Genomic DNA, 5,517 nt, shown 5'->3' on the forward strand with positions numbered 1-5,517 from the left:
TTTGAGACTAGCCATGGCAACAGAAGGAGACCCCCACCTCTACAAAAAAAAAAAATAGCTGGGCATTGGGCATGGTGGCACAAGCCTGTAGTCCTTGCTATTCTGGAGGGTGAATAGGAGGATCACTTTTGAGCCCAGGAGTTTAAGGCTGCAGTGAGCTATGACTGTACCACTGCATTTTAGTCTGGGCTACAGAGCAAGACTGTCTCTCTTTTTCTCCCCTACTCCTCCCAAAAAAAAACTAAAAAAAAATTTTTTTTGCAGCAGACTGTTCTCCCCTATATACACCAGATCTTTTTATTTTATTTTATTTTATTTTTTATTAAATCATAGCTGTGTACATTAATGCAATCATGGGGTACACTGTGCTGGTTTTATATACCATTTGAAATATTTTCATCAAACTGGTTAACATAGCCTTCACAGCATTTTCTCAGTTATTGTGTTCAGACATTTATACTCTACACTTGGTAAATTTAACATGTACCCTTATAAAATGCACCATAGGTGTGGTCTCACCAATTACCCTCCCTCTACCCACCTTTCCCCCTCCCGGCCCCTCCCTCTCCTCTTTCCCCTTCTTTTTTTTTTTTTTTTTTTTTTTTTTTTGAGACAGAGCCTCAAGCTGTCCCCCTAGGTAGAGTGCCATGGCTTTACAGCTCACAGCAACCTCCAACTCCTGGGCTCAAGCAAGTCTCTTGCCTCCGCCTCCGAAGTAGCTGGGACCACAGGCACCTGCCACATCGCTCGGCTATTTTTTGGTTGTAGCCGTCATTGTTGTTTGGCGGGTCTGGGCTGGGGATTCGAACCGCCACCTTAGGTGTACGTGGCTGGCGCCTTAGCCGGTTGAGCTATAGGCGCCGAGCCTCTCTTTCCCCTTCTTCTTGGGCTATAGTTGGGTTATAGGATTCATATGAAAGCTATAAATTGGTTTCATAGTAGGGCTAAGTACATTGAATACTTTCTCTTCCATTCTTGAGATACTTTGCTAAGAAGAATATGTTCCAGCTCCATCCATGTAAAGAAAGAGGAAAAGTCTCCATCTTTTTTAAGGCTGCATAATATTCCATGGTGTACATATACTATAATTTATTAATCCATCCATGGGTCGATGGGCACTTGGGCTTCTTCCATGACTTAGCAATTATGAATTGGGCTGCATTAAACATTCTGGTGCAAATGTCTTTGTTATCAAGTGATTTTTGGTCTTCTGGATATATCCCTAGTAGAGGAATTGAAGAATCAAATGGCAGGTCTATTTTTAGATCCTTTAGTGATCTCCAAACATCTTTCCAAAAGGAACATATTAGAGTTTGCATTCCCACCAGCAGCGCAGAAAAAAATATAAAATACTTCACTAATTTACGTGTCATCCTTGCACAGGGGCCATGCTAATCTTCTCTGTATCCTTCCAATTTTAATAAATGTGCTGCAGAAGTGAGCACTATACACCTGATCTTATTTGAAATCTTCTTGGTGCAAATAGAAAGGACCTTGGATGAGATGCTGGAAGACTTGCGTTTGAACTGCATCTTGCCTTTATTAGCAAACAATGCAACCTTGACCAAGCCATAAAACCTGTCTGAGCCTTAATTTCTACACTTATAAAAAGATGATGAAAAAGAGCTACCCTCTCCAAACACTGAAAATATGTCAATTGTGAAGCACTACATACATTTTTGTTAGGAAGAAATCATCCCTAATATAAGGAATGAGGACAATCCAGGTCCTGGTATCAAGTCTGTGGGAGAGTGAGATGCAGTAGAGACTGGATGACAGCAAGTCTTGGGCTTCAGTTCCTAACTCTTCCTTTTTTTTTCATTCTGTAACCAAAATATTGGCTTCTATACAGGATGAAAATACCAGTATTATATATAAAAACATTTTCTTTGACCTCAAAGTTTATTTTTGCCTCTGATTTTTTTTTTTTTTTGAGACAGAGTCTAACTTTGTCACCCTCAGTAGAGTGTTGTGGCGTCATAGCTCATAGCAACCTCAAACTCTTAGGCTCAAGCGATTCTCTTGCCTCAGCCTCCCGAGTAGCTAGGACTACAGGTGCCTGCCACAACGCCTAGCTATTTTTAGAGATGAGGTCTCTTTCTGGTTCAGGCTGGTCTCAAACCTGTGAGCTTAGGCAATCCACCCACCTTGGCCTCCCAGAATGCTAGGATTACAGGTGTGAGCCACTGTGCCCAGCCTGTCTCTGATTTTAAAGGAAATTCAGGCTGGACGCAGTGGCTCACATCTGTAATCCTAGCACTCTGGGAGGCAGAGACGGCTGGATTGCTTGAACTCAGGAGTTTGAGATCAGCCTGAACAAGAGCGAGACTTTGTCTCTACTAAAAATAGAAAAACTAGGGTGGTGCCTGTGGCTCAAAGAAGTAGGGCACCAGCCCCATATACCAGAGGTGGTGAGTTCAAACCTGACCCCGGCCAAAAACTGCAAAAATAAATAAATAAATAACAAATAAAAATAGAAAAACTGAGGCAAGAAGAACTCTTCAGCCCAAGAGTTTGAAGTTGCTGTGAGCTATGATGCCAAGACACTCTATGCTAGGTGACAGAGTGAAGACTCTATCTTGGAAAAAAAAAAAAAAAAAAGAAAGAAAGTAATTCAAACATTTTTGTGGGCCTCTGACAATATTGCTGGATAAGTTGCTGGGCTTTCAGATCTTCTGAAGCCTTTCCAGCCTATCATGCTTTCTTCTGCACAATGCTGCCTCCCAGAGCCTGGGAGAGAGCCCAGCCAACTGCCAGCCTCAGATAGAGCACTGGAGTGGGAGTACTATGCCTCCGCTGCAAGGGTGCAGGGGATGCTCCTCTTTGTCAGGTGGACCTTGCTGTCAGACTAACTGAAGCCACTTCTCACCCAGGCGTCCCTGAGAGAGAGCTGTCTCCTGCCTCTCTGACCATGTGGGACGACAGCCCACATGCCTGCTTGTAGCCCTGCACCTTTCTCTCTTCTCCCTGCCTAACTTCCCTCCTGATCCCCCACCACCATCATAGAAAATGGTTTCCCATTATCAAATGCCTACAGAGTGCTGAGGACTTTACATGCATTATGTCACTGGGTCATTAAAGTATACTTACAGTGTAAGTGACATTTCCATTTCACAGAAAAGGAAACACTCAGAGAAGCCAAGCGCTCCTGCCATTGGCACCACACGGCTGTGTGTTTCCTATACTGGTTTATGGACTCAACACTACCCCCTTTGCTCTGGTCAGAAACCCAGAGCTTAAAAAAAAAAAAAAAAGAGCTCAGTAACTGTGGCTCAAGTGGCTAAGGCGCCAGCCACACACACCTAAGGTGGAGGGTTCGAATCCAGCCCAGGCCTGCCAAATAACAATGACGGCTGTAACCAAAAAATAGCCGGGTGTTGTGGTGGGCACCTGTGGTCCCGGCTACTTGGGAGGCTGAGGCAGGAGACTTGCTTGAGCCCAGGAGTTGGAGGTTGCTGTGAGCTGTGATGCAACAACACTCTACTGAGGGCAAGAGCTTGAGGCTCTGTCTCAAAAAAAAGAAACCCAGGCTTTCTTTCTGCAGAATGGCTTGGCCAGTCCAAGAACAGAGTATGTGTGGTGATGGGCTTAGAACTCCTTGTCCACATTGGCCCAGTGCTAACTTTGGGAGGTACCTTTGTTTGACTTTGAACATCCTGGCCAGGAACACGTTGATGAAAGATCTAGGGCCCATCAGGCAATTAGAATCACTAGGTGCAAAATCAAATTAAGGTTAGGTTCAGGCCAGGCGTATGGCTGCCCTATAATACCAGCACTGTGGGAAGCTGAGGTGGGAAGAATTGCTCAAGTCCAGGAATTCATGGCTAGCCTAGGCAACATATTGAGACCCCTATCCCTACAAAAACATTTTTTTGATTACCTAGGCATGGTGGTACGGACCTGTAGTCCTAGCCACTCAGGAGGCTGAGGTGGGAAGATTGCTTAAGGCCAGGAGTTCAAGGTTGTGGTGAGGTATGATCAGGCCATGCCACTTCACTCTAATGTGGACGACAGAGCTAGATCTTGTTTCTCAAAAAAAAAGATTAAGTTCAGATAGGAAAACAGCCTAGCAGCCTAGCTTCTCACCCAAAGTGGAGCTAGACCAGCTGGACTGGATGAACCTCAGGATCCTTTTCGTCCTCCCCGCCCCCCAGACAGAGTCACTCTCTCCCTGGGTTGGGTGCAGTCAACCACAATGCTCAGCTAATTTTTTTCTTTCTTTTCTTTCTTCTTCTTCTTCTTCTTTTTTTTTTTTTTTAGTAGAGACAGGGTCTTGATCTTGCTTAGGCTGATCTTGAACTCCTGAACTCCAGGGATCCTCCAGCCTTGGCCTCCTAGAATGCTAGGATTACAGGTGGGAGCCACCCTGAGGCTGGCTGGATCCTTTTCTTTCAGAAGTCTTTGTGCAGCCCTGAACCCTGTAACTGTGGCATGTTATAAAAAGAGCTAGGGCTGCAGAGTCTCATATCTCCTCTCCACCAACCCCATCCCCTAGGTTGAGAAGCAGCCATCAGACCCTTCAGATCAGGCCTGGGCACACATAGGGTTTGTGTGAGAATTAGAAAAGGGTGTGAGGATGGGGTTGGATTCCATTCCCACCCCCTGTTCAGCCTTTCTGCAGGACCCAGGACCAGTCACAGGGACCAGTCTCAAGAAAGGGCCTTAATCCCGATTTCTCACAGTACATATTCTGGAATCTCCTAGCCAGGCTTGGTGGCTCACATGTCTGTAATCTGGGCTACTCAGGACTCGGGGGTGGGGTGGGGGGAGAACACTTGAGCCCCGGGGTTCCAGATTAGGCTGGATAACATAACGGACTCCATCTCAAGAAAATAAAAATGAACATACTCTAGAATCTCCAGGCCTCCCAGATAACATTCGTCATTTTTCACTTTCTAATAAAAGAATCTAGATTGACCTCAGAAGGAACATACTCCCTTTAATCGCTGAACAAAATTATGGGCCTTGGAGGTTCAGGCCTCGCCTTAGGCAAATTCCTTAAATTCCATAAGCTCAGTTTCTCCATCTTGGAAATGGGGATAATAAAAAAGAACCTTGCATGGCCGTTTCAACGAATGAACCACATGGAACACAGCGCTGCCAACTGTGGGGACCGCGGGCCTCAGGGTAGCCCAGGCCTGCATGATAGCCACAGTGGATGCTGTACACGCGGTCCGCACAACTCCCACAAGCCGGCAGGTGGGGAGCAGGGGTTAGTCCTCTCCTCCCGGGCCCGACAGACACCTCAGATGCAGGCAGGGTGGCGGGGGCAGGAGGATCTAGGAGCCCGGCACCGCAGCCACCTGCGCCGCGGCCGGGGCAGGGGCGCGCCTCTAGGGGTCAGAGGAGGGGCGATCTCCCCGCAGCCGGAGGCGACCGGGCTAGTGGGGGAAGCGGGCCCGGCAGGCAAGCGGGTGAGCAAGGAGTTAAGCTGGGCCGGGGGCAGAGCGCCTGTCAGACGCGAGCATGTGCAGTGTGCGCGCATCCGTACTATGGGTGAGTGCCGCCGCCGCCGCC

The 5,517-nt window shown here is 47.1% G+C and overlaps 1 non-coding gene across 1 annotated transcript; it reads right to left on the reverse strand.

The window, feature by feature from the left end:
• Positions 1-1,338: 1,338 nt before the first annotated feature.
• Positions 1,339-1,445, reverse strand: LOC111727652. The gene has a single exon (XR_002775148.1). It is a non-coding gene; the product is annotated as a U6 spliceosomal RNA (small nuclear RNA).
• Positions 1,446-5,517: the final 4,072 nt, after the last annotated feature.

This window comes from Otolemur garnettii, unplaced genomic scaffold (assembly GCF_000181295.1).
Source record: "Otolemur garnettii isolate 467f Iridium unplaced genomic scaffold, OtoGar3 scaffold00115, whole genome shotgun sequence".
Lineage (NCBI taxonomy): Eukaryota > Metazoa > Chordata > Mammalia > Primates > Galagidae > Otolemur > Otolemur garnettii.